This window comes from Anser cygnoides, chromosome 3 (assembly GCF_040182565.1).
Source record: "Anser cygnoides isolate HZ-2024a breed goose chromosome 3, Taihu_goose_T2T_genome, whole genome shotgun sequence".
NCBI lineage: Eukaryota > Metazoa > Chordata > Aves > Anseriformes > Anatidae > Anser > Anser cygnoides.
The window spans coordinates 121,420,295-121,448,246 of NC_089875.1; the positions used below are offsets into that span (position 1 = coordinate 121,420,295).

Sequence of the window (27,952 nt, forward strand, 5' to 3'; positions counted from 1 at the left end):
CACCCCCGGTTCGGGGCTTTGCCGAGCGGCACCGTTCCTCCCAGCTCCTGCTGGGGCCGTCGACCCGCCACAGCCACTTGGCCCCGTGCTCCTGCGCGCCCTCGTTCCGGGGTGGGGGGGGGATGCAGAAAATTGGGCAGGGTTTTTTTTTATTTCGGAGCGCGGAGGAAAGGATGAAGCTCGCGTGTGTTCGAACCTTTCGGAAGGTAATGAGGTTGCGATCCCCAAGGGTTAAGGTTTTCAAGATTTCCTGCGAGTTTTGGCCCTCCTTGCACGTGCCTGCTTGCCTTCTTCAGCAGCCTCTTCCCTAGCGCAGCTATTTTATCAAATTGCTGTGCCGGCAGCGTATAATTTTGAGCTAACTGCTGCTGATGGCAGCGCAGGGATGAGCACTGGCGCACATATTTTCCTTTTTTAAAATAATTCGTAATAGGCCAGGCTGGCTTCTTTGGGATGACGGACGGGTATAAAATCACAGAACCTGGAATAATTTGGGTTTTCAGGGACCTTAACGCCCACCCAGCCCCAAGCCCTTGCCGTGGGGACCGGGGTCATCGTATTCCCCGGTGCAGACCCGTGTGGGGCCCCGGTGGTCTGGAGACACGAGAAAAGATCTGTGGGCTTCCAGCTGGGGATCTTGAGAGCAGCACCGGCATCAGCAAGTCCCTCGCCTTCCCTCCGTGCCTGCTTGGGGAAGCATTTTTCCTGGAGAGGGAGGGGGGAAGGAGGTCACCGTACAGGTCCATCTCCGACACGGCCCCTACCACCAAGCCTTAATCCCAAACCTGCCTTTTTTAAACTATTGTTATTATTTTTTTTTTTTTGCATTTTCCTGGTACAAATCCTGCTGGGTTCTGAGGGCCGCGTCCCGCGGGCTCAGCTGGCTCCCAATTAAGCCTGGTTACCTAAGCCGGTACAATTAGATAAGGATAACAAAGGCCAAACATTTTTCCGAAGCGAGGCTGAACCCAGGGTGTCTCCTGATTGTTTTCTCTTGTCACGTAATTGAACCCTCAGGACCTCGCTGCTCCGTGGGGGGGGGGAGTTATTTTCATAACTCGTTTGTAATTATTCCTGTCGTGGGACCTCTCACGAGGCGTTAAAATGAAAACGCGGCGAGCGGCGAGGCATCGATGCCTTCCCCGAGAAGGGAGGGTCTGCTCGTAGCACGCTGCTTCTGACTGCTTTTGGGGCCAGAAAGCGCCCCAAAATGTGCGTCACGGCGTGGGCCTGGTGCTGGAGGAGCCCCGCGGGGAGCCCGCCTGGGGGGGCTGCCCTGCTTCACCTGGGGGGGCCCTGCACCGTCTGTCTGCAGGCATCCGGGGTGTACAGACACGCATACCTTCTGTACGACGTATATTATGTGATGTGATGCTGTATGCTATACTTCATAGCACGTATATTGTTAAATATATAGTATATATTATATATAACATGTATAATATAATATAAATATATATAACATGTAATATATAATATGAAACGTAATATATAATATATAACATGTAATGTATAAAACGTGTAATATATAATATATAACGTGTGATATATAACATATAACATGTAATGTATAATATATAACATGTGATATATAATATATAATATATAACATATAATTATTTTCAGTACCAGCTGGCCCAGCAAACAAATCACTCATTTCTGAAGGTTAAACACGCTTACCAGTGTTAAAATTACCCTTTTCCTTCTTATTATATATCATGATATAATACAATAATATATAATAATATATAACAATATAATAATATAATGTAATATAACTATACTATCTATTATAACATATATATATATATACATATATAAATATATGTATATCTCATACAATATATACACCATATAATATATATATCCCATCCCTGGAGGTATTCGGAAGACGTGTAGCTGTGGTGCTTAGGGACATGGTTCAGTGGCAGACTTGGCAGTGCCGGGTTCTCTGTTGGACCTGATGATCTCGGAGGTCTTTGTCAACCTAAATCATAGAGTCCTGGAATGGTTTGGGATGGAAGGGACCTCAAAGCCCCCCCAGTTCCAACCCCCTGCCATAGCAGGGATGCCGCCCACCAGAACAGGTTGCCCAAAGCCCCATCCAGCCTGGCCTTGAACACCTCCAGGGATGGGGCACCCACAGCTTCTCTGGGCAACCTGTGCCAGTGCCTCACCGCCCTCTGGGGGAAGAATTTCCTCCTAATATCTCATCTCTATCTTCCCTCTTGTAGTTTATAACCATTAAATGATTCTATGAGTCTATTCTATATAAATATATATAATACGAATACATATAATATGAATACATGTGCATAATAAGACATACACGCATTATGTAGTGCGGTGACTCTTGCTGCCGGCTCGGGGAATGCCTCCATGTCTTTGCACGAAGAGGAACCAAAACTGAGCCCCAAGCTTTGCGCCCACCCCCGCCCCGTGCCACCCATCGAGCTTGTCCTCACAGGGACTGAGGGTTCGGTCCCCTCGCAGGGACTGAACAAAAGCGAAGGCTTTTTGTCGGTCTGGGTCTGAGCTCCCTCCTGCATCCTCCCGCACGGCGAGCCCGTGCTGGGCACGGTGAGAGGAGGAAGTTTGCTGCTGCCTCTGGTTTTGCAGCCGTGCCCCGATTTGTAAAATTCCGCCTTCGCCTCTGGATTCCTCGGTGGCTGCTCCGAGCTGGTGGGGGTCTGCTGTGGGTGGAAGGCATTTGGCACGGGTGTTTTAGGGATTTAGGGGGTAGAAGCCTGCTGTGGTATTATTTATTTCCCCCTCCCCCCGAAGTTTGCACTTCTTTCTTCGCGCCGCTGAACATCGAGATCGCACCACTGCGGAGTTTATAACACACGCCATCCGTTCGGAGGAACATCTTTTGTTTTTGTCGCTTACCAATTCCAGGCTGAGCTTCCATTTCGGCAGCGAAATTCACCCTTCCCTTACCCGGAGCTCGGGGAGCTTTCGCAGCGGCAGCCGTGTTTCCTGGCCGAGAAGGTACCGCGAGCTGCCTCAGCGTGCGTAACGTGCGCACGTGCGCGCGCTCGGCTCTCCCGGGGCGAGGATGAAACGGTGCCCAGGTGTGCCGCGCCTGGCCCGGGGGCAGCTCCCGGAGAGAAATGGAAACGCTTGGAGGTCCTGGCTGAAATCTGGAGGAGGTGGCGTCGCTCGGGGTGTTGGCGGTGGCTGTCCCCGCGATTGCCTCCTCGGGTTCGTCCTTTGTCCCCAAGGAGCCTTCCAGAGCGGGACCCCAAAGCCTCCAGGTGGACGCGCGCAGAGGGATTCGCAGCTGCAGATTTTGGGTGGGTAGAAGGAAAAATGGTAATTTTAGCCCTGGTAAGCATGTTTAGCAGTCAGCAACGAGCCATTTGTTTGCTGGCCCAGCTGGTGCTGAAAATAAGCGGCAGCCTGTTCCCTCGTAACTTGGGTTTCACTTTATTTCTCGCAGCGCCCTGTAACGCCGGTCCCAGGTACGCGCACCCCATGGGGACGCAGAGGTCCCTTCCCTTTCTGGAGCGGGCTCAGGACTTTTTGGCTGGGACTTTGAACCCCAAACCTGTCCTGAGCTGCTTATTCCGTGCTTTGCTCTTGGCCCCGAACCCCACAGCCCCCGGCACCCGGGTGTTGGCGTCTTCGTGTCTGCCCACCCCGAGCACCTCGCGCTGCTGCAGGGACCCCAGCTGGGTGCAAAGGATGCGGAAAGTTGATGAGAAAGGATGAGAAAGTTGGGGCTGGATTTTGTTCTGCCACCGATTTCTCCCTTAATAAAGCCAGCCTGTGGGCTGGGACGGATTTGGGGACTTCAGGCAGTGCGTTTGTGTCTCGGGGCTGGTAGCGCAGGGGCCGGGAAAAGCATCTTGCTCACGACCGTGGCTGGCGTGCCTGAAAGAATGCGACACGCTTAATTAAGTTCAGTTTTTATTTAGAGTTTGCTCTTTTGGATTGGAGTAAATAGAAACATTAAGTGCTGACAGTTGCTGAAACCAGACGTTTACCACGAGCTTCATTTCCTAGCTGCAAACAGAACCCGTAACCCGGTGAGGTCTTCAGCTCCTTGCAGCTTTTTTAAGTGATGGAGGGACACCGGGCTGCAAGATCCTGAATTTGCTGCCTTCAGCACGCATGCAGGCGTAAGCCCACATCTTATTTCCGTGGCTTTTCGAACAAAACAAAGCTATTTTGTCCCTGCTCTTCCGTTCAGACCCTTGCCTCGGATGCTCCTTGGGTGCTTCCTACCTGGAGCAGGCAGGGAACCTCCGTGGAGGTGGGTGTCGAGGGATGTCGTTTTCCCTCCCTAACCTGGACGCGGCACACTCCAGGTCCCAGTGTGCTCTTTCTCCTCCTTTTAGCACCCATTTAAAGCAGATCTATGATCGCTGGGAGCAGAGAGCTCGGGGTTGCTGGTGCTCGGGAAGGCTCTCAGTCACACGGGGACAATTTCGGGGCATTGAGAAGGGACCCGAGGACGTGTTGCTGGTTATCACGACACTTCAGATTTGCCTTTATATAAAAGTTAGCGTAAAAGAAAGCTAAATCCTGGCTCTGAGTACCCTGGCGAACCACCGTGGAGGGGTGTTTGACAGAAGAACAGCTTTCACCTCTTTTTTAATTCATTTTCTTGAGTTGGGGGCTTGGTAAGCTGTCGTGGAGCGGTGCCTTGGGATTCAGGAGGTGCCAGTGGGTTTGGAGGGTGGAAGGGCTGGGGCGGAAAGGTCACTGAAGTTGGAGTGGGACTTACCCTAGGTGAAAGGTTTGGAAGCTTTTCGCTCAAAACCTGCGCTTGATGCAGGAGAAATCGTAAAAAGAACAAGCCTGGCCGTGCCCTGAGAGCTCAACGATGGGTAAATCGCCGCGGGGCTTCGTCTTTTTCTAAATTATTTTACAGGGAACCGTTCTCAGTGTCCAGTGTTGATTGGCGACTATTTTTGGGGAAAAAGAAAGACGTTTCAGCAGTTAACCCGTATTTGGAGCCTGGCCTTAGCGGGGGTGGCTGCAGGTGAGTCCCAGCTGGGCCGGGGGCTGCGGCGGGGGGGATTCGCTTCCCCCGCTCCCTCGCTTCCTGCGGTCCTCGTAATCAATCACGGCGCCCGGGAGGACGGGCAGGAAAACGAAACGTGGGCTCCCCGCGACCGCTCCGTAGCTCCTGCAGATTCTTCTTTGTGTCCCAGAGCCTTTTTTTGTCTTATTTAGCTCTGTGCCGGGAGCAGTGCTTTTCCGGAGCTCACCTCCCTTTTTTTTTTTTACGGAGACGTTGCCATCGGTCGAGTGTTTTTACGGAGGCGTTTTATCGGGGTGCATCCAACTGCCCGGGCAAGGCTTGGGCTGCTCTGTTCTGTATTTTACGGACGAGGAGATGGACTGAAAAACCTCCTTCCTTTCTGCAGCCTCGGGAATACGCGGGGTAGCCAGGACGCGACATAATGAAGACAAAATTTGTTGTTCCGCCCAGGTTAACAGCAATGTTCTCAGGCACTGCTCCGCTGCCGGAGAGGCAGATGCAGCTCTGACAAAGGCGTCTATTAATCATTCATTTAACACAGCAGCTGTAATCAAATTCATTGCTGGAGCCGGGCCATGCCAGAAAGGGTATTTTTGCTGCCGAAGTCATAAAAAAAAATGAACAGCTGAAGGGGTGGAATTTGTTGGTAAACTCTCGAAACTTACCATATTCTCATTTTTTTTTGGGATTTCTATTAGACGCTTACCCGTTCCTCCAAGGAAATGGGTGTTTTCCAGCAAAGGCAGCCAAAGGGTTAAGCAACAGCAGGAGAGATTCCAAGACTGCAAAGAGTAGAAAAACTGGAAATATCCCCTCTAAAAAAAATAAAAAATAAAAAGCTTTGCTTTGAAATAATTCAATCAGAAACTCGATTTTTGAGCGGCTGGTCCAGGTTTAGTCTTTGGCGTAGTTTGTTCGAGGGTGCGGAGGAGGCAGGGTTTTCACCTGGGTGTTGGATTTTGGGGGGAATTTCATCCCTCTCACATTTTTCTCCTTTCCCCTCGTGCTGTCTTTGTGCAGCTGGAGCCCGGAAGGCCCCTGCGGTCAGCGCTCGGGGCTTTATTTATGGCACCGGTCTCCGTGGCTGTAGCACCAAATATTTTTAATACCCCTCAGTGCTCTCCCCCCGCATCCTCTGCCATTCCTCCGTGCATTTTGTCATCTCTTCTCCTGGGCCACCCCAAGCCCAGGGTCCTGACGTGTCCGTAACAACATCCTACCTGCAAAGGATGCCCCCGGACGTGGTGCCTTAAATAAGTTATTCTTATAGTAGAGGCTCTGAGTCCTCCAGGGCTTCCTCTCATGTCTATCTTGTGTTTTCCATCCTTTTTCCTGTCTTTTTTAAAAAGTATTTGGGCTTTTCAGTTCCCTGGTAAACACAGCTGCGGTGGGTTCAGGTATTTTCTCCTTGGCTGCTGTTTCCTGGAGCTCTCCGTCACGCGCCTTTCAAGTTTCTCCCCGCGGTTTCCTTCCTCCACGGCTTTCTGAGGCTTTCTCCCTCTGTTCTCCGGCGTCTGTCGCTGGTCAGGGCAAGAAGTCCCATCGTGGCAACGATTCATCCGCGGGGTTGACGAAGGGAATTTGAAAACCGGGCTTCCTCCTCGAGCAGCACAGGGCAGGGGCAGTGGTGGTGCTCCCAGCTCGGGGCGCCACGAATCACCCTTTCCGCTGGCAAAGAGATGGCAGAACTGCAGCTTTTTGGCTCCGCGTCAAAACAGCCATTTTGCGGCCCAAACATCTTAAGGTTCCTCTGTTTACTTCTGTTTACAGTTCGGTCAAATGACTTCCAGACCCCGGCCGCGTGGGCGACGTGACTTGCGGTGCGCGGACGCGGCGAGACCCTGTCCCTCCCGCGCCGCGGACCACCGGGGCACGTGTCCCTTTGGGGGAAGGCAGCGGGGTGACAGGAGTCTGCTGTTTCCCAGGGTGGGTAATCAGGAAACGAAAGGCTTGGTTTTCGTCCTCGTGCTGCCCCGATTGCGAGGAGGGTGCGATGAGGACCGCTTCTGTCCACGCGTGCGGCTCCTTAGCGGGCCAGCCTGCGCGCATCCCAAATTTTAGCCAAACTGGTACTTGTCACCCTGGTCTCGTCCCACGGTCACCTGCTTGCAAGCCCAAGGTGACGTCTGGGGAGCCCTTTTTATAGAATCAGAGAACCACAGAATCAATCATAGGGTGGTTTGGGCTCGTAGGGACCTTAAAGATCATTTTCGTCCAAGCCCCTGCCCTGGGCAGGGGACGCCTCCCACCGGAGCAGAGCCCCCAGCAGTGGAATAAAAAAGCTGCTTGTGCTCAGAGCAAAAATGCCCCGTGGTGTAGAGGAGCAAAATGTGGGTCTGCTGAGGGTTTTTGGTCGTTTTGGTCGCATCGTAGCTTTTCCTCCCGTGGAACGGTAATTCTGTGTGCCGCGGGAAGCCGAGCTCGGCAGGGCACACGCAGCCGTGAGTTACAGGGATGCACGTTAAAAACCTGTCTGAATTAAAAATTAAAAATAAAAAAGTAATTTCAAAAAAAAAAGTAAAGAAAAAATAATAAAATTGCAGGCAGTGAGCGTATTGCTTTTGATTTTTATTTTTGAAAATCAAACAGAAATCAGGCATTTTATTTTTTTCAAACGGGAGCCCGTAGGACCGCACCAGCTCCGCTTTTCATCCAAACCATGAGCATCATCGCTGCTTCCTTCCCCTCCCTCCTCCTCATCCCCCCCCGGGAGCCATCCGTGCGGTCACAGCCACCCACCGGGTGCCCCCGGTGCCCCCCCCCCCCCCGGGGGTGGCGCAGAGGAGCCCCCCACCCGGCCCCGGCAGCCCCGCGCGCGGGCGAGCGGCACCGCATGGGGCGAGCGCGGGCACGAGCCGGGCACCGCGCAGCCTTGCACGCCCGGAGCAGGCAGGTAAGGGGCAGGGGGTTATCGCCACCCGGCATCGCCACCACCCAAAATTTTTGGGGGGCCGTGAGCGGGGGCGGCGGCTGCGTAGGGGCGGCTGCAGCGCGCTCCCCGCCGCGCGAGCTCCCCGCCACCTCGCTTCTTTCAGGGCTTTTACGTAACGGCGCGCGAAGAAAGGACGGGGTCCGGCTGCTGCCTGGTGATATTTGCATTTTCCGAAGCTGCCTTCCCCCGGGCATTTTCTTTTTACCGATCGAACTTCGCCGAGGCCGTTTCGGGTGGCGCGGCTCCCCGCCGGCGCACGCCGTTCGCGGCGCTGAATAAAGCCGCGCACCTTGAGGATAATGCGCGAAGGAGAGAATTACGTGGTTCAGCGGTGACCTTGAAAAGCAGCGTGCAAATGTTTAAGCTGGAGGGATCTGGCAAGAATCCTCGCAGCGACTTGCAGAAGTAAGGACATTACTTGTTGTTTTTTTCTTTTTTTTTTAAAAAAAAAAGAGAGCGTTCCTCGTTAAAAGGAAAAATGCTGATTGCTTAACATTTGTTAATCATTGATGGGAGAAGTAAAAGCAGCAGATGAAGTTAATGATTTCACATGTGTACGGGGGGAGGTTTGGGTTCTCCTGAGCAAAGCGTTGCACAATTTGCAGGAGCTCTTCCCCTTGCTGGAAGTTCCTGGGGGCTGCGTGGGGGCTCACAACATGATTCTGTGCTTGAATTTCTCCTGGCCTTAAAGGCTTTGAAATATTTTAATTTTTTTCTTAAACAAACAGCCCTGTGGAGGCAGATCTGAGGAGGCATTTCATGGCAGAGATGCACACCTGCTTTGCTGGAGCGCTCCGATTTTCACCGCGTGTGTGCACGGCGAGGTTGGGCAACCTGAACTCGGGGCTGGGTCGGGAGCTCACGCGCTGCGCTCGGCGGCTCCTCGCCTCGCGTCGGTGCCGTGCCGCGGCTCCGAGCCCTGCCGGTGCCACGGGGGCTGCGCAAAAAGAGCAGGGGACGAACCTGGGGTCCCCATCCCCTGCCGAAACAAGTGGCTGTGGCGGTGCCGAAGGCTAAATTGTCGCCGGATGCACTGCTGCACCCCTCCTGCGTGGCAGCGGCAAATTTACCGTTTCCAGACCTGGCTCTGTCTTTTTTTTTCCCCAGTTGTTTTGTCTCTTTTGCCGTCGGTGCCCCGCTAAGCAGCACGAGAATAACGCCCAGGCGCTGGCAGCGTGATGCTGCTCCTCAGCCTCGCATCACCCCTGGGCTTTCAGAGCGCTTTTGTTTGCCCGTCTTCTTCCCCGTGTTATCTGTATAGGTCTTACATAGGGTACCCTTGCACTAAAAGAACCTCTTTTTCATGAAAAACTTAGGATCCACCCAGTCCCATCCTGGGGCTCACCAGGGTTTACCCTCTGCTTTGTGTCTCCCAGCCCGGGCACCCCGGCACGCCGCAGGGGGGTCTGTGCTGGTGCCTCAGTGACCCGATAACCCGGGTGCCATCAGCCTCTGCCCTATTTCCAGCCCTGCCTCTGCTGCCTCTTCCTCCTGGCCCTTCCACACGCAGCGTTCCCTCTCCCGCAGTCAGACCAGCCCAAACGTTAGTGGTTCTCCGCAATTCGGAGAGTTCCCCGGCCCTGGATGTGGAACTGGCGACGTGGTTTTGTGTCCCCGAGCGTGTGACCTTCAGCTCTGCTGCTCGGGGTGGGCCCCCCGGCCTCGGGTGGTCCCGCCTGGGAGGCGGGCAGGGGCCGTGGCGTCGTTACAGGCTCTGCATGGGGTTAGAGAGGACGAGGGATTCGCACTGGTGCCGGCTGGGTACCTACGGGAAGAGCCAGGAACGTTCGTCGTGGTCGGACCCGTGCTCGCAGTGAGGTTGCCAACCACGCCGGCGCCGAGCGCGGCAGCTCCGGTGGCCCCGACAGAAATACGGGGCTTTAAAACGTGCCAGATCCCCGTGCTTTGGGTTTTCTGGTGGTGACGGGACATTGTAGGGCAGCCTTTGTGCGGGGAGGGTCAGTAATCGGGCAGCGGTAGCTCCTGGCACACGGAGGGCGCCCACGGTGTGGGCTCAGGCTCTGCTGGGTGCCCTCAGGGACCTTTTTGGGGCCGTGGCCATGGCAGGGGGTGGCACCGGGGGGCTCTGAGCTCCCTGCCAGCCCAAACCTCTCCGAGATTCTGTAATTCTGTAGGAATGACAAGCAGCACTGAATTCCTTACATGAAAAGCAGGCGGGTGCCTGCTTGCAGGATCAGAAATGTTTTTAAAACGGGCTCTTTGCTCCAAGTCAATCCCAAGGAAGAGGAAAAAGCGCGAGGAGCTTTTGCACCATCGCGGCTGCTCCCAGAGTGACAGCAGGGAGGCGAAGCTGGGAGCTGCGCGCTTCCTAACAACTTGTCAGACTTCTTAAAATTTTCACACTCCCTACCGTGGGCATGTTCGTTGCTTAATTAGCCTGACTTTCGTTATCCTTCCTGGCAAAAAGCGTCGGGATCCAAAGGTCGTTCAAAGGGCACGAAGTGATGCAATTACTCCTGCTCCTTTTTACCCCTCCTAACAGGTCGGTCTCTCTGACACCATCCTCCGGGGAACGCGGTGCTAAAACGTCCCCTGCTACCTTGCTTTCGCTAATGGTTGTTGTCCTCCTGCTGCTGGCGGAGGCGTTTGTTGCGCCGCCGGGCGCGGCGGTCGTGTAAGCGCCGTAATTGTCACGGCCGCGCACCTGGAGCGCGGTTAGGAGCGCAGCCACGGAGGTGAAAATAAACGTAATTTCCAGCGGTGCCGCTCCTTGTGGCAAATTGTGGCTGGGTACGAGGCTCGCTCCCTTCCCTGGGCACTGCTTTGCCACCCTGGGGCTTCGTTAGCGAGCGGCGCTCGGCGCCGCTGGGTCCCTCCTGGTCCCCGCGCAGCCCCAGCCCTCCAGGCACCGCCGCAGCCGCGCTTCTCCCTCTTTACGCCTGCTGAAAACGAGGATCTCTACAGCCAGCAGGGCTGCAGACGAGGGGATTGGCTGGAAACCATAATTATCAAGGCTGCTTTTAATTAAATGCAGAGCTTCGACCGTGAAAGCAAAATCTTGGGGGGCCGCGAGGCGCTGCGGACGGCGTGCCTCCCGGAGAGGGTGGCTGGGAGCGGTGAGCGCGGCGCCGGGCCGGATCCCTGCCACATGAGCTGCTGCTGCTGGGCTCCGTCGTGGTGCTCGGCACGCCGTCAGGGGCCGCACCCCGCCTCTGACCTGCGCGAAGCAGCCCGGCCTTCTCGCCGCGTTTCGGCTGCGCCAGGTAGGCTCGAAAAGTTTGTCCTCTCTTGCACGATTTCAGCACAACGCCGTGAAAGCGGGGGACGCGGACCGACGGTGCTGGCCGCCTTCCTTCTCAGCTCCCAGCTCCCCAGACAGGGAAGGATCCAGCTCCAGAGCAAGGGCGGGCTGCGTCTCGGTGGGGAATTTCCTCTTTTCGGACACGCTGAGCGAGACGAGAGGTAGAGCAGAGTGCCTTCCTGCGCCTTGCCTTCGGCTCCTGAGCTAGCCAGGTAGCTGTCAGCTGCTTTTGCGATCCATCCCCGTGTCGATTTTCTCTCTGCTGCTCCGTGGATCCCGGCTGGGATTAGCACATCCGTACAGAAGGGGGAGGAACGTGTTGTGTGCGTGTATTTTGTGATTTAATGTGAATTAACTGCTATGGGATGCCGTGTGGGTGAGCCGCCCAGGTCTGCGTGCAGCGGTGCCGGGGCATCCGCTGGCCGCAGCCGTGTCTCTGCTGGCACCCACCTGGCGGAGTTTTGCCTTTGGCTGGTGTGACCTGCAGTGTTTTTCACCACTGGCGTCTCTACCCATGGCAGTAATGCTTCAGTTCATTGATTTTTGCCTGCATCGGTGCAGGGTGGCAGAGCAAGCACCCATCCGTCTGCTCGGCCGGCTCCTGGAGCCGATCCCCGCGGTGGCGCGGGCTGAGTTTTGGCGGGGCTGCCGTCACCCACCCGGAGGGACGTTTACCGCAGGGCAGCAGGGCTTGTGGTCGGGCTTCCCCCTCGTGTTGCCCCTCTGCTTTTGAAGGGCTGGAAAGCATCTTTGAAAAGCAGTGCCTGGCGCTGCAGAGGGGAGCGTTTGTGGAAGCTGCGAGTCCTGGAGGCGAACAGGCTGCGGGGCTGCGCCCGAAGTCACGGAGCGACTTCAAAGCACGGGCAGAAGAGGTGTCCGGGGAGGATTAGGGAAATGGAGCAGGTGTAGGGCGTAGCGCCGCTGCTCCGATGCTCTCCGAGTCATTCTGCGCCACGCTGCCTACTCCCTGCCCTATTGAATCATTCGCGGGGCGGATGGATGGATGGAAGGAGCTGGAAGCAGGGCTGGAAGCTGGAGGGAAGCGCTGGTGTCGCTCACAGAACCCATAGGATGCCCTGGGCGAGCGGGGCCACGTCCAGCAAGCACCCCAGGCCAGATCCTCGTGGCTCCCAGATCTGCTGCTGCCATCCACCTGGTCAGTAAGGGCGGAAAACGAGCCGCTCTTGGCTGAAACCGGGAGGAGCAGGGGGAGCATCCCGCCGGGCAGCGGCTTCAGAGGAGGGAGCGGCAGCAAACGGAGCCGGGCGCGGGGATGGGATGCTGCCCGCCTGCTGCCGAGATGCGCTCGAGCGCCAGATGGCTTCCAAAAATAGCGAGTCCAACGGTTCGTGGGCACTTCAGTGTAAAATAGGGGTAACCTCTGCAGAGCCGCTGAAGTTCGTGGTGCCTTTCTTCCCCCTCCCTCCCCACACCGCGTTCCCTGCTGCCTTGTTTGCCTCTTAATTATATTGCAGCTCGCTGGGTTTGTAAGGACCTCAGGGCAGGGATCCTCCTGTTTTGGAGGTGTCTGCTGCAGCTGGGAGCGCTGGTAATAGAGGATTAATAATGATGTAACAAGCTCTGGCTTTGTCTCCCTCGTGCAGCACTGCTGCTGTGTGTTTTTTTTTTTTTTCCCTTTTTCCTCCATATGGTTAGTCGAAAATATCAGCTGAGAGGAGAGGGAGGTGTTCGGAGATCCAAGCCTTACACAAAGGAAGATAACTGAGGATGGGAAAAAAAAAAACAAATCTGCGCTTTTGGAGCGGCATCCCCTCTGGTGCGTCCACTTCTTCTCTTCCCCAGCCTTGCGTTTCATCCCTCCTCACTCCGCTTCGGCTTCCCCTGTGTCGTGATAGCTGCTGACCTGCGAAGCTCACGGGCGGAGGAAGCACCTCGGGGGGCTTGCAGGGGAGCGGGGGGACCTCTGCCTCCAGCCTGGCCCGAGGATGTCACCCGGGGCTGGTAAACGGAGGCTTCGTGGCGACCTACCCACGTCCCGCGAACGCAGAAGTGAATTGGGCGGAAAGCCAGAGCCCCGTCGCCGTTTCGGTGGTGGCGGCAGGAAGGCAGCAGTCGTGCTCTGCCCGCGGAGCTGAATTCGCTGAGCCCGACTCGAGCGTTCTCCTCCTCCCGGGGCAGGTCCCGGCCTGCCTGTGCCCTCCGACACACCGCTGCGCGGCCCCCGGCGCATTCTCCGAGCGCTTCGCGAACTCCTCCGGGCGGCGGCTGCCGCTTGCTCCCCGCCGAGCCTCGTGCGATGGATCCCCGGCCGTGCCCGGGCCCTCTAGGTATTGCTCTAAAGCAAACAGAAGCCGAGCCGCCTCCTAATTTATGAACTGTTGTTGCTCGCTCTTCCGCGAGTTTCTAGAAACCCCTTTCTTTTTGTACTCCGCCTACTTAGAGATGCCTGAATATTTGTAATGAGCGAGAGCAAGCAGCTACGCTCCCGAGACTTGCTCGGGCATTTTCCTGCTGCGCCGCAGCTCCCGGCTCGCCTGCCTGGGGTGCAGCAGGGCTGCGGCGGGGGGGGACCGCGCCATGCTCGCTCGGGAGCGCCGCGCCGGGCTCAAGGTAACGAGATCCTGGCTCCGCGGGCAGGGCTCAGCCTCGTGCGGGTCGCGGGGTGGAGGTGGAGGTGGCCGGGGCCTCATCCTGCCCCCCGTGGAGGTGGAGGCCTCTCGGTGCTGGCCCTGCAGCCGGGGGGGGGGGGGGGGTTTCTGCTGCGGCACAAGGCGGGGTTGGGGTGGTCGATTTCTGGAGCGAATCGTTCCGTGGTTGCTTTCACAGAAGTGGAAATAAACCTTCGGTTGTCTTCTTCCCAAAGCAGGATCCCTCTCCGATTAGTCTGCCCAGTCCTTTACCTCTTCCACCACGCTCCCTGGAAAATTCCTGGGCAATCTTGCTTTTCCCTGGTCAAGATTCATCAACCTGGCTCCTCTTGGCCTGAAAATCTCACCCTCTGCAGACCCGCAGAGGACGCGATGTGCGGTTCGGACCTGCTCAAATCGAGCCGCTTCTCCTTTTCCCTGGGGTTCAGCCAGGCTGTACACGCTCTGTTGTTTTAATCTTTCCCTTTCAAATCCCTTTAATCGCTTTGTCATCCGCCCTGCTCTTTTATGACCAATTGTTGATATCGTTCTGCTGAGAAGGTGATCTCAGCTGTGCATAATTCTCTGTTTGGTTAGCTAATTACGCATAGATAGCTACTGATGCTGCCTCCAAACCTGAACCCTTCATTCTCCATGCTCTGCTGACCGTGTCCAAATAATCCACGAGTGCTGCTCTGCCACTGCTGCATTTGGCGTAAGTTCACGTGCGATATCTTGCTCTGGATTATCACCATCTCTGATTAACGTGAAGTGTTGAAAAACCCAACCACAGCACCCCCAAATCCAGAGAGGTGCAGGATGAGCCCCTTGGGCAGGCAGCTGGGGTTATCTCCCCCCGGGGCTATCGATCGGGGTTGTGTTTGGCTGGGTTTCGTTTTGTTTCCTGCCCGTATTCCTCAAGTCCCCGGGTTGCTTCATAATCGGTTTTTTGTTCTCGGGGACGGTTACAGCTCTTCCGAATCTCGTATTGTATGCAAATTTCGATAGCGCTCTGATCCCTAATTAAGTTATTAAATACAAGAAGGCTTAGCAGATATCCTGCGAGCACGCCGGCAGCTCCCTGCTAACGCCGCTGGGCGATTCGCCGGCTCCTCGGCGAGGGGCCGAGATCTTTGTTGGCCGATGGGAGAGGGTCCGGTGCCCAAACCACCTCGAGCCATGGGAAGGGCTCGGCTCATCCCTGCCCAAAGCGCAGCTCTGATGTGATATGGAGGCTGTCTGCACCTGTATTGTGCTCTGCTCGAGGCGGGGACGGAGCACGACGCACCGTGCATCGCCTACTCGCGCTGCTGCGGCTCGGGGACGTCGCTCTAACACCAGTAATCCAATTAGCCAGGAGTTCCTGCGCCTGGATCTTCAGCGCCTTCCACAAGGGTTCGGCTTTATTTTGAAGAGGCAGCTAATGCTTCGTTTCTTAAGCCGCATTCTTCTTTGTGCTTTTATTTTTTTCAGTATCTCCCTCTGCAGACTTCCAAAAGATTTACTTTGCGCAGAAAAGAAACCAAATTCACTGGCTTTATTTTTTTTATTATTATTATTCTGTCTCACTAATGGCTTCTCTCTATTTAAAAAGCTTCGGCACAGCACTTAGCTTGTCTTGCTGATACGGTTGGTTACATGAGGGTAGGACGTTAACAGCGGAGGTGAAGCGCTTGGTTGCTTTGATGGATTGTTTGCTTTGGTCTTGAGCAAATTAATGTTCGGGTGTAAGGTACTGGTGAGTGAAATTCTGCGCTGGGGCACCACTGGAGAGGGATGCTCCTCGCCGTGAGCATTGCCAGGTCCTTTGGAGAAAGCAAATAGAGGTTTCCGTCTTCTAAATGCGACGGGCAAAAAAATGTCTTTTCCAACAGGAATTTGTTTAAATACTCGGGACTGATCAGGCAGGATGTAGCTCACGTCGTGGAGCTGAGCTGAAATCCCAAGTTCTGGACTCGCCAACAACCCAAGGGGCTACCCAAGGGCTACCCAAGGGCTACCCAAGGGGTGCCCAAGTACAGGGAGGCGAACGCTTTGCTCCAAACGTGTGCCCGTGCCGCGTGGTGGTGGTAGCTGTAAAAGCAAGGGACCACCTCCGGGTCCCTCTGGTCCCCTCCTGCCCCAACAAGGCCACCCAGAGCTGGGTGCCCAGCCCCGCGTCCGGGCGGCTTTGGGAGATCTCCGAATGTTAGTAACGCCTTCAAATCCTGCATTAATTGCCTGATGGAGAGGGCCAAACACGGATGTGTGGATGGCGTTAGGGTTGTCCCCACTGGCCGTCGATGCAGGGGGTGAACGGCAGCAGGTTGGGCGCTGCCCATCGGTGGCGTTGGCCGTGGCCGTATCCTGGCTCGGTCTCGTGGCGCTGGTGGGAGCTGGTGTTTGCTGCGGGAGGAGGAGGTTGGCAGGAGATCACGTCGCAGCTTCCAGTCTGTAACTGGAGGAGGGAGGCAAAGAGGCACGCACGAATTCACCCGGTCCCGTCGCGACGTCCCCGTGGGAGTCATGTCCCCGTGCTCCCGAGGGACCCTCCGGGCTGGGAGGCACAGGGACCTCTGTGCATCTCCATGCCATCATCAGGGTTCTGAGTGTTGGTGTGGTACCAGAAGGATATCAACGGGTGGCTTTGGGATGGAGAATTGGGTCCAGAACCCACAAGGGTGCTCCTGAAATGTGGGGAAGGACTTGAGGGCGCAGATGGTTACCGCAGCTCCAGGCAGAGGCAGGCAAGGTGCTGTCCCAGGGGGACATTTGGCTTGAAGATTTTCTAAAGTTTGGCTTCAGCAGTCAGAATCAGATTTTTTTTCTTCTTCTTCTGTGGTTTAAAAAAAATGTGCATTTGTGCATTCTGTTATCTTTTAGCAAAATCTTAGAGATGACCAACACTGTGCTGCTTGTCGCGGGCGGTTAAACCAGGATGATCTCCCCGCCTCCTCTGCTAATCCTGAGATAATGAGAGATCAGGCAGAATTTAACTAGTAATGCTAACTCGGATTTTATAGAAGGCTAGTGATCAATGGGTTAAGAATATATTCTTTTATATTTTTATTTTTGGTGTGCTCGCTGCGGCTCGGTTAGCTTCGTGTTACACGAGCTCTTCGAGCTGGCGCCTTCCAGACTTCTTCCATGGCAGGCAGCCTGCAGCTCGCCTCTTTAGGAGCGGAGCTGTCGGTCAGGAATTTAGCATCACATCTAATAAAATTGATTAATTTATTCACAGGGAAGCCACAGCAGGCTTTTCAGACGAGCTCTGTAACGCACGCCTTTGTTTTGGTGAGCACAAAATTCTCTCCGGCGGATAAAATGTCATCGTTTTGGAGACGACGCGGGAAGAGTTTTTCCTCTGACTTCTGCTTTCCCTGAGCGCGCAGAGTCCTGAGGCTTGGGACACGGAGGCTGTCCTCGGCCTCCTCAGCCTCCGGAGGACGTGTGTTGGCTTGGCCACCTCCGCGAGCGAGGTGGCAGCAGGTGGCACCGTCTTGAGGCCCATCCAGCTGGGGAGCGCGTTGCGGCTGCTCCCCCGGAACGTCCCCGCTGCTTCTCGGAGTCCCTCTGGCTCTTAGAATATCCCGAGTTGGAAGGGACCCATAAGGATCATCGTCGATCCCATAAGGATCCCATAAGGATCATCGCTGATCGTTGATGATCCTGATGATCCTCTTGGCGTTGGACATCCGTTGATGATCCTCTTGGCGTTGGACATCTCAGTTTGGTTCTTCCCGGCTCTAGCAGGAGCCTGGCCGCTGAGCTCGGCAGGGCCGTGCCGAGATGGCAGCGGTGAGAGCTTCTCCGTGCCGTCGTTCTCCCCGGGGATGTGGTGTTGGTGGGAAAATTCACACCCCACTGAGACAAACGGGTGTCAGCTCCTCTCGGGGTTATGCCTTGCTCTGGTTCCTTTGGCCTGGCTGCCTCGCCCTGCTCTCTCCCAGAAAAGACTTCCCCGAAAGACCTCCCCATCAACACTTCCCTCTTGCACCGCTCCTTTTCCCCAAGTCCTCTCGCGTTTTCACAGCTCCGGTTTGTGATCCTTCACACTCCGGCCTCCCTCTCCCAGAGGAACTGAACCTGGAGAGTCCTAGAGGAAAAAATAAACCCAAGAGGAGTCCCACAGAGGGCTTGGCAGGAGCAGGCAGAGGAGGAAAGTGGAAAGCAGAGGTCGTGGCTATTGGCAGCAGGCTGTCCGCAGGGACTTCTGTCACCTGGTGCCGGTGGCACCTGCGAGCGTGCTGCTGGTGGGGACGGCAGGAGAACAGAGGGGAAGTCTGAAGTGTCTGAAAGTAGGGCAGATGCGATCAAACGAAGCAGGAGCAAAAGCAGAAGGGGAGAAGATGACGTTCCTGCAGGTGTAGCAGCCTCCTTTCGGCTTCCTTCAGAGGGCAGCTCCGAGGTTAGTCGTTAGATTTGAGGGCCAGCCCCCCCAGAACTCCACTTCTTAGCATCTCTGGTCTCGTTAGCGGCTGTGTTGTTGAGTCAGCAGATGGTGCCTGAGCCACCAGGCCCCTTGCGATGGCCAAAGCTCCTCTCGCAGACACGGAGGCACGGCTTAACGCCCTGCAGGCCCTCCAGGAGCTTCCCCCACCGGGGATGCTCCGCGCTCGGTGCCAAAGGACGCAGCGGGAGCTCTCGGAGGGTTTTGCTGGGCTTACAGCTGAAGCTGGCCCCGATGAAGGCAGGCGTGGTAGGCATCAATTGCTGGGTTTCAAGGAGGAGTTTGGGTTTGTATCGCTGCAGCGTGAATGCTAATTAAATACGCTTTGTGCTCCAGAGGGCTGAGTGGCTTGGCAGCTGTCGGGGCTGCTGTTTGGCACCGTTCCTTCCCCCAAAATGTGTGCTTCTGATGCACGGGGGTGCTGGACGACCGTCGCTGGCACTACTTGGCTCTTACCGGGAGCGTTTGCCGGCAGCTGCAGGCCAGAGTTCCACTTTTAGCAACTTTAAGCATATAGCAAGGAACTGCCTCCCGTGTATTTTTGCTGGAAGTCTCCAATTTGTGATTGTGGGACGTTATCGCCGTTGCTGTAGCACAAGGGAGGCCCCAAATGGAAGCTGAAGCTTCTGTGCGAGCTGATTGCGTTCACTCATTTTTGCTGCCGGGCCCTTGGCCATCATTCTTTAATCCATGCATCCCAGGTAGCTAAGGTATGGAAGCACAGAAACATTTAATGAGAAAATTAGAGTCGTGTATATGTATGTAGATATATATATGTCTGTAAATATTGCATATTTTGGATAGAAGGGACCAAATCCCAGCTAGAAAAGGACCACAACCAACATGACACGGTCCCGGTAGGTTCGCACAGCCGTGGAGTCCGAATCCCCAATTTGCTCCTCAAAAATTTTATTTTTTGCAGGTCCGTCCTGCTCCTGGTGTCAAAGGTGCTGAGACCAGGGCAAGCTGAGGACTTGCAGCTCAGCCACACCGCTGGCCAAGTGCCTTTTCTGCTGGCCGAGGCTCCCGTAACGTGTCCCAGCTCAGGATTTGTCCCTGCGCTGCTGCTTGCAAGCGATCGCGTAACCCAGGCGGGCTCACGGTGCTTCTTACAAAGCCGCATGTGCTTCCACCGCAGTTTAATTTGAGTTACATGAGAACCTGATGTATTTGTACGTTCTGCCAAATAATTTATTCTCCCCATAGAGAAAATTGTGTAATTGCAAAGTGTAATTCACAAACGTAATATGAAACTAAGTGTGTAATGTTCTGTGACTACAGGGGAATTAGTGTTATTTTTTCCTTTCAGAAGCTGTATAAATTAACCCACTTTTCCTATCAGTTACTGGGAGAAAAGGTTACGCTTCTTGCCGCCGTGTTTTCTATCTTATCTCTGCTGTAAACATTGCCAAGTGATCCTCGCTGCCTTCGAGACACAAGCAGCTCCACGAGGAAGGCTGCTCAAGGATGGCAACGAAATCGTCTCTCCGTCTCCGTTCAGGCGAGTCAGGGGCTTCTCATCAGTTTGTGTTTGCAGCGTATTTCCATTATTAGGGCAAAGCGGTTGCAAAAACCTTTGGTTTTGTATATTGAAAGGGCAGGGTTCCTTTCCGCGCTGGAGAAGCGGCTCCTTTCCCATCGTGACGGGGGCAGAGCTGTGTGTTTTGCTCAGCATCCTTTAGCGAGAGGTGGCCGAAGCAGAGCCCCGAGCCCTGTGGTGCCCAGCAGCAGTGTGACGATGCTCTGCTCCCCCCAAACTCCGCTCGGGTCAAAGTCCTGCAGGATTTGCAGCGTCAGGCTCTGGACTCAGTTCTGCCTGGATTTGCTCTTGGTTATTAAATTCTGGCTCAGCGCTGAATCCCTATCATATTTTTGGGGGGGCAGCTGCTTGTTTTTATCATCCTGAGATCCAGTTTTTTTTTTGTCATCCTGGGCTGATCACGGGGAACTTCGTGGCCCTAAGAGGGTGGGTTTGGAGGAAGGGGGCAAAAAACAAAAATGATTGGAGCGATGCATTATTAAATTGTGCACGCCTAACCTTGCCTCACCTTCTCAGAGGGTTTCTTCCATCACATGCTCTCTGACACCATGCATCCACCTACCTAACCTTGCTAGCAGCCTCGCTGCCTCCCAAACTTGTCACCACGCATGATGCAGCCTTGGGGGAACGGTAAGGGTAGAGCAGATGTGACTGCTGCCCCCTGCTTCCCCTCGCCTGTCCCCTCCAGTGTTCGGGGCAGCTCCGAGAGCACGCAGTTACAAAGGGGAGAGCCTGGGGATCTTCCCCAGGCTCCCAAATACAAAGCGGTGCAGAAACTGATGGAAAAAATGAGGCTGCTGCACGAAAAGCATCTGCTGGTGCTGTCAGCGCTCGTCCCAAGATGAAAAATAGTTACATCTGCGTTGGACGGCGCTGAAGTCCAGATTTTAGGGAGAGGCGTAAACCTCGCAGCATCCCGCATGACCCCGGTCCCCTTTGCCTCTCCTTTTCACTATAAATCTGCAAAGGAGGGTCTTTGGTATTTGTGTGACATTTAGGCCCGATTTTGCTTCGGGGTGGCGTGGAGGCTTGAATGCCAATAAAAACGCGCGTAAACAAACTTTTGTCGGTTTTCTTCCGTGACTCGGGCAAATTCGAAGCGGAGTTTCCACTTCTGGTCTTCGCCTTGCAGGCAGAGAGGGCAGGCACACGCACACGGACATGCTTTGGGGTTGGGGACGAGCAGCCCCGCAGCCCCGCTGGCGCGGTTCTCCCCTCCCGGGGCCGCTGCGCAGCCGCTAACAGCAACCAAATGTGCAGAGGCCTCTTCTCCGGGTTTCATAAACGGAGAAATGCATAGATGCAAACGCTCGAGGAGGACGTGCTGACGCTCGTGAGCAGCCCTTTAGTAAGCCAGTTGGTGCGTTGTGGGAAAACAGCTGGCGTAAGGAGAAATTTGAATTTCTATTGGGCTTTTAATGAGTGTAAAAAACAGAGCGCCTTTAAGACTTGGAGATCTTTAGGTGTTCTTTTAACATACCCGCTCTGAGTTGTTTGCAAGGGAAGCGTGCCGTCGTCCTTCCAAAAAGGCTTTTTACCTGTGTGCTCATGGCTGGAGGGAAATAACTCAGGTGGTCCAAAATTATGAGCCATAAAGATCTCAACTGCAAGTAGTTTCAGGGTACCGTCGTACCTGGCCATCTCCCTCTTAAATAGTGCTCTCCTTCCCTGGCTCCTGGTGCTGGGATGAGCAGGGCTGTCCTGTCCGGGGCTTTGGGTAATCCCACGGCAGCAGTGGGATCCTACCCCAGCTCCTAGTGGGATATCCATCTAGTGGGACGGGGAACACCGTGTCGTTCTTGTTGTCGTTGTTTTTTTAAGTGTAGGCACTCTGATGTCCTCGTGTGTAGCTACCGTCACTCCTGATCTCTCGAGTCAGCAATGGAAATCGTCTTCTGAGCAGCCACCTTCTCTGGAAAGCCTCTGAGACAGGGAGGTTTAGCAGGAAGCACTTGGGCCGACGCATCGAGTCGCTAATGATTAATCAGAAGGATCTCACTGCGCCAGAAACTAACGTGGAGAGATCAGGTGGAAGGCAGCACCTCATGGAGCTGGTGGGCTCCTGCCCGGGGGCAGCAGCCATGACAGGAGCGGCGTGGGGCGGCGAGTCCTTCCGTGGTTTCCTGTCGTTTTTGGAATGGAGTGGAAGGAAAAGTGCAGTTTTGCATCTTATCCCCGTGACTGGCTTGGTTTTGGGGCCTGGTCATTGCGGTGAGTGATCTGAGAGCAGCCTGAAAGGTAAATCCTAGAAAGTCAGGGCGAGAGGCAGAAGCTGCTGGGTCATCATTTACTCATCTCTGGGACTTCCTGCAAGTCCCCCGGGACGCAGCACTGCTCCCTGGCCCTGAAAGGGCAGCGGGGTTCTTACCCAGCTAATTTTCAGCTTTTGGGGTGTTTGTTTTTGAATTCCTATTCTCCAGCCCTTTATTTGCAGTGGTGTCGCTCGGCCTGCCAGGGGACTGATGGCAGGAGCTAGCGCCGAGGCGGCGCGGAGATGCTGGGGCAGAAGTGGGACGCGGCGGTGTTAGGAACCCACGTGCTGTGACAGCCCCTGCCCCGCGAGTGCGTGATCTAATTAAGGCAGACAACAGATGGCTACGACAAACAGATGTGGGTGAGCACCAGGTAACAAGGAGATGATTGCAATTAGTGTAATAAGCGGCGCATCAGTTATCTCGTGTCTGTTGTGTTTTAGCTGAGGCGGGTTTGAAAGAGAGCTTGGGAAAATAACAGAGTGGCATTGTGGATTTCCAGAGGTCTCCTCAGGCATCAAATATTGATTTCCCACAGCTGGATTATTCATTTTTGTAGTGCTAAGGCAGAGCCCTTTCCCACATTTTCCCATTCATTTGCAAAGCAAATTGGCTGCTGGAATTATCCCTAGGCTAAGGGGGAATGACTGCTGTGGGTCTGCGAGTTGCAAATACAATATAGATGATTGGTGTATTAAAATTCACCATTTCTCTAAGCCCTTTGGACCGTTGTCTCTGTAAGGATGATGCTTAGTCCGCAAGGACTTGGATTTAGATACATCTTCCCCTTTTTTGTGCTTTTTGGGTGTCAGACATGTAGCGAGCGAGCACTTGTTGAACTGCAGTTGGAGCTGACGTTCGGCTGGCTTGTGCTTTCCTCCTCGAGGAATTCACTTTGATGTTTATATTTCTGTTTGTTTCCATATACAGAATTACCTTCCGCCACATACGTTCGATTTTATCGATTGTATGGCCCGTGCTACGTTTCCAAAGCAAAACATTTCTTGTGGGTAAAAGAACAAGCGGTGGAGGAGCCTGAATTCGGAGAGCAAAGCTCATTTTCTCCATAGGGTGGTCACAGAGGAGTTTCTAGTGCTCGGAATTAAAATTAGGAGAAGAACCACGAAGGGAAGGTGGGGTCAGTCTCCTGTGTCTCACATTAGTATGCCCTTCATCCCCTCCTGCTCTGCGGAGGACACAGGTCTACCCGCTCTGTCAGTGAAGGACTTCAGCCTCGCTGCCTCAGTGAGGCTCGAGCAGGGGCTGACCCAGCCGGTGGGCTCTGATCTTCTTCCCTGACTGGAATTTTCCACGTGATCCCCTTACAGCAAGTGTGGTTAACATAACCACCAGCTTCGGCACTGCCCCATCGCCTGCCCAGCTCCTGGGTGTTCAAAGCGCTGGGACCAGTCCTGGGCCCCCAGCACAGAGAGAGCTGGGCCCAGCAGGCAGAGCCCAGGCCGGGGCCCCCAGGGTGCTGCCGGGCCCGGAGCCCCCGTGCTGTGAGGAGAGGCTGCGAGAGCTGGGGCTGCTCGGCCTGGAGCAGAGGAGGCTCCGGGGGAGCTCCCCCATGGCCGTCAGGACCCGCAGGGAGGTGCGGAGAGGCCGGAGCCGGGCTCTGCTCGGCGGTGCCCAGGGCCGGGCCCAGAGGCCCCGGGCCCAGCCCGGAGCCCCGGCGGCTCCCCCTGCCCCTCAGGCAGCACCGCTGGGCCGGGCGGGTGCCGGAGCCCTGGCACAGGCTGCCCCGAGAGGGGCCGGGGGCTGCTCCTTGGAGAGCTCCCCGAGCCCAGGGCCGTGGGGCTGGGCACCCTGCTGGGGCAGGGGGGGACAGGGGCACCCAGGGGTGCACCCAGCCCCAGCCATCTATGAAGGTGCTCAGTGGGAGCAGGAGATGCAGAAAGGACCTCTGGCCATCCCACCAGCACTGGTCCTTTCTCCTTGATGCAAACAGCTCTGGAAAACCTCTCTGGGAGGGCTTTGGCAGTGCGAGCCTGTCCTCCGTGTCCCCCTGCCCACGGGGCGAGGTAGCAGGTGGGTGCGGATGCGCTCGCACGCTTGCTGGGGAATTGAGACCGTGGGCTTTCGCTCCACCGCATCCCCGAGCTGACAGCTTTTATTAGCCCGCTGCCTCGGCAGAGCTGGCGATAATTAAGATTTCTGCATGTCCCACTTACCTCGTAGGAAGGGAAGCAAACACCAGCCCTGCAGGCACCGGGGGGCGCGGGGCGCAGCCAGCGAGGGGGGCGCAGTGTCTGTGTGCAGGGACGTCAGAGCGGGCTGCTCTGCCCCCACACCAAAAGGTGCCCAGCGCTCTGTCGTTGGAGGCCGGTGAAAATAAATCTTCATCCGTCAGCTCCCTGCTCTTGTGGCCCTAATGACCACAGAGACACGGGGCCAACGCAGCTTTCCTTGAGCCCTCCTGGCGACCTTGAGCTCCTCTCGGTTAGTCGTATCTCAAGATACTGGAGCCTTTGAATTCTGCTCGTGTCAGTCGGTCTCAGGTGATGATTTTTATCTCTCCTTGCCTGGATCCCCGCACGGAAACAGGTGCCGCTGGGTCCCCTCTGTGGTCCCACGCAGGAGAGCCAAGCTGGCATCCCTGGAGGCTCTGAGTGCTGCACCAACATCATCGCTGTAATAATAATAATTAGTGCGGTAATGATACAAGGACTGGAGAGGCTGATCACTTGATGTCAAGAGGGGATGTTCAGGCCAGCATGGGTAATGGGAATGAAGAGAAACCCCGTCGTTCGCATTTCCTGGGCTGTGTAATGTGCTGTGGGGTGGCAGGGCACCGTAAAGGTGAACTCACCACCAACGCAAACAGACGGGATTCCTAGAGGAAGAAACCAACTTGCATCTTTTGCTGCTGGTTTTTATTTCCACCTTTCTTTTCTGCACCGCTTCGCTCGTCTTCTGCCAAAAACCCGGGGTCTTTCTTATTCAAGCTGTTCTTTCCAGGTAGGGTTCGATGTCCCGGAGCCAAAGGGTCCATCTGTCGGCATCTCGGTGGGGCTCGGGCAGGAGACAGAGGCTGACAGAGGGCTCGCAGGCTGCGGGAGAGACAGGAGGAGACAGGCAGGGAAATTGGGGTAAGGTACCAAGAAAAGAGGATTTCGTTTGAAGGCAGACGCGTCTGCTGGCCAGTGCTGGCGTGGTGGCATATGGATCCAGGGATTTTTCCCCCCCCTCAAGGAGCGTTGCACAAAACAGATGCGACATTTGTTTTTGACAACTTCAGCAGCCGAAAGAGCGGGGCTGGAAGTCTCTCCATTTTTTTTTTTCTTTTTGTTGGGGATGAGGTCAGGAAAAGAAGTTTGAAAGAAAAAACCCAAACTAACAACACATGCAGCGTGTTAGCGAGTGACTCACTCTGTCTCACCCATCGCTTCCCCGCTAGCCACATTGAGGCTTCGTTGTTTCTCCCGTAATCTGCAGAAGTTTTTTTTTTTTGTGCATTTTTTTTTTCTTTTAAGTTAAGTCTTGTTCTGACCCCAGTGCTCGGATTAGCAGCTGGTGATGAACTTGTGAGGGCGACGATATAGATGTATCCTTATGACATTCCGAGTATGCTCTTAATTACCTCTAATTGAGGCTGTGTAGGCACAGATGGGTTGTATTTTACTGATAAATGGGTGTAATATGAGGGATTTTTCCAACACTGGAGTTCTCTGCAGAGCAGCCTACTGATTGTGCCTCTCTCCCGTAGATGTCAGCAGTATTTTATAAGCAGTTTTTTTGGGTCAAACTCATCCAAAATGTGGGAAATACATTGTAGAAAAAGGAAGTTCTGTGAGAATTAAGGGTTCGGTGGTCAGCTCTGTCTTTTTTTGCTTTCAGTGGTTGTGGGCAAATCAAAATCACAGTTGGTGTTAGTATGACAGCACAAGCACTAAGCCTCAGCAATTCACATGCTTTTTCTTTTTTTTTGTTATTTTTTGTTAATATGGAAATTGCGTTCTTGTCAAGATCCCTAAGGTCGTGTTGAAATATTGATGTGGGCTGGGGCTGGAGCCTCTGTGTCCCGGGTGAGCAAGGCTCTTGTCACTGCACGGATGTTCGTTAGCATCCGAAAAGCAGCAGCTTCTTCAGGTGGACGTGCAGGATCGATGAAGGAGGGGAGAGCGTAGGGTTAGAAATCAGAGGTGGATTCATCTGCATGGCTGTGGGAGGTGACGTCAGCTCTCGTGCTTCTGATCCGTTCCCCTCTCCAGCTTTTTTTTTTTCTTCCAATTAGTCTCTCTGAGACAAATTGTCCCCTGCGAGCAGATGCAGCGGTGCAGCGGGGTGCTGCCAGCAGGAGGAAGCAGTGCCTGGTGCTGTGTCTGGCTCCATGGGGTAAGAACCACCGTTGAGAAGATTTTGCTCCAGACCTTGCCTGCTGCTTGAATTTAGCCCCGGTCTAGCTGGCAACGGGGAGCTGCAGTTTGTGTCAGAGGAGCTTTCTTTGCTGCTACGTGCAGGGTAAGTTGCAGCGTTGCTCCTTTACACCGCTGCTGCAAGATCCCTGATTTGTGCATAACAGGAGCACGCGTGAAGCTGCAAAGTGCAGTGACTTTTTGAGGACGTCCACACTTACAGAAAACATACGCTCAACGTTTCGGGTTTGCAACACGAAGCGGATTTGTGTCCGAGCGGTGGGCTGGGGACAGCTGCGATGTCTCTGGGATGAGGCTTGTTTTTTGGAGAGCCAAAAACCGTGCGTCGATGCGGCGCTGGTCGTGGGTTCGTGAATAGCCCCTGAGCATCCCCTGGGTGAATCAGCAGCGTTTGGTGCAGCCCCTCATTGCAGCTCTGGTGGCAAACCTTAGTGACAGCAAAGGAGCAGTTGTTTTACCGGCCAGCTTTGCATCAGGGACAACTCATACAAAGCCTGGAAACCGCTGCCCCTGCTCCCCCCCCAGCCGAACTAATTAGCTTGTTTTCATTGCCGTCATGCCGCACTTCATCTGTTTCTGTTTGCTTTCCTAACTGAGCAGAATATTAACATTTTTACAAGAAGTTGGCATTTAGAAATCAGGTTTCCTGCGAAAATGCCCCAGCGTGGTCTCACCAGGAGCGCAACCCTTGCCCTTATCCACGAGGGCTCGTGGGGCTCAGCTGCCTATTTTTAGACCAGATTACATTTTTGGCCTGTCCATCCTGGCAAGATTTGGTGTAAAATAAACTACTTTTACAATAAAAAGAAACATTGGATGTATTACATCAAGGGCTTAACGCAAGCCAAGGATTTCAGCTAAGGCTGCAATTTTGTCCTTAATTCACCTCTCTGGGGCATCTGGTGGCTCTTGCCAAGGTCACTCATCCCAGTGGGACGGTTGCCTCTATCTGCCACGTCCCCGGTCCTAAAGAACGTTTTTTTTGTTTTGATTTTGCCGCTGATAAGGCAGGATCAGGGCCTGGAGGAGCAACACGAGTTATCAGGACTCGGTGTTTTGGTGGGGGCAAGTTAAACTTTTAATGTCAATATTGATGGGTTTTTTGACCTGTGCACGAGGCAGATGTTGACTGCAAGCCATGGAAGGCACCAGGCTGCCGATTGCTGTATTTGCTGTGGAAGGAAAGGGTTTGAAAACCCAGAAAACGTGTCTGAAAGCCCAGCAACCCCTCCTCACCCCGAGCAGGTGATGCATCACTTCTAGTTTTCGGATCACCAATTTTTTGAAGAGTTTACCTTCCCCCCCCCGCCTATCTATTTGCTTTGGCATCGCTCCTCATTTCAAACACGCCGAATAGCGGGGAATGAACTCGGCCCCGTGGTCACGGCCGCCTTGCTGGCATCTGCTCAGGGTTCCTGGCTGTGGACGAGCCGTGGAGCTCACCCGGCTCCGCACAGGAGGCGGCGTTGAGCGGCGGCGCTGGTATCGCCGAAATGACTTCAGGAGCCGCTCTCACCTTGGTAGTGGTGACGCAGGCGTTAGCAGAAATGGCTGCGTGCTGCAGAAAGAGTTTGCTT

At 54.6% G+C, this 27,952-nt stretch overlaps 1 protein-coding gene across 9 annotated transcripts in view; it reads left to right on the plus strand.

Annotated features, from left to right (window-relative positions):
* The window catches only part of NCOA1 (nuclear receptor coactivator 1), a 165,655-nt gene that overhangs the window by 72,766 nt on the left and 64,937 nt on the right, over positions 1 to 27,952 (plus strand). The window contains exon 1 of one of the 9 annotated variants that reach the window (XM_048079427.2): positions 13,617 to 13,758. The exons of the other annotated variants lie outside the window; for them this stretch is intronic. The gene's annotated coding sequence lies outside the window, so the exon portion shown is untranslated. Of the gene's footprint in view, positions 1 to 13,616; positions 13,759 to 27,952 lie in introns of those variants that run through there. 9 annotated transcript variants of the gene reach the window in all.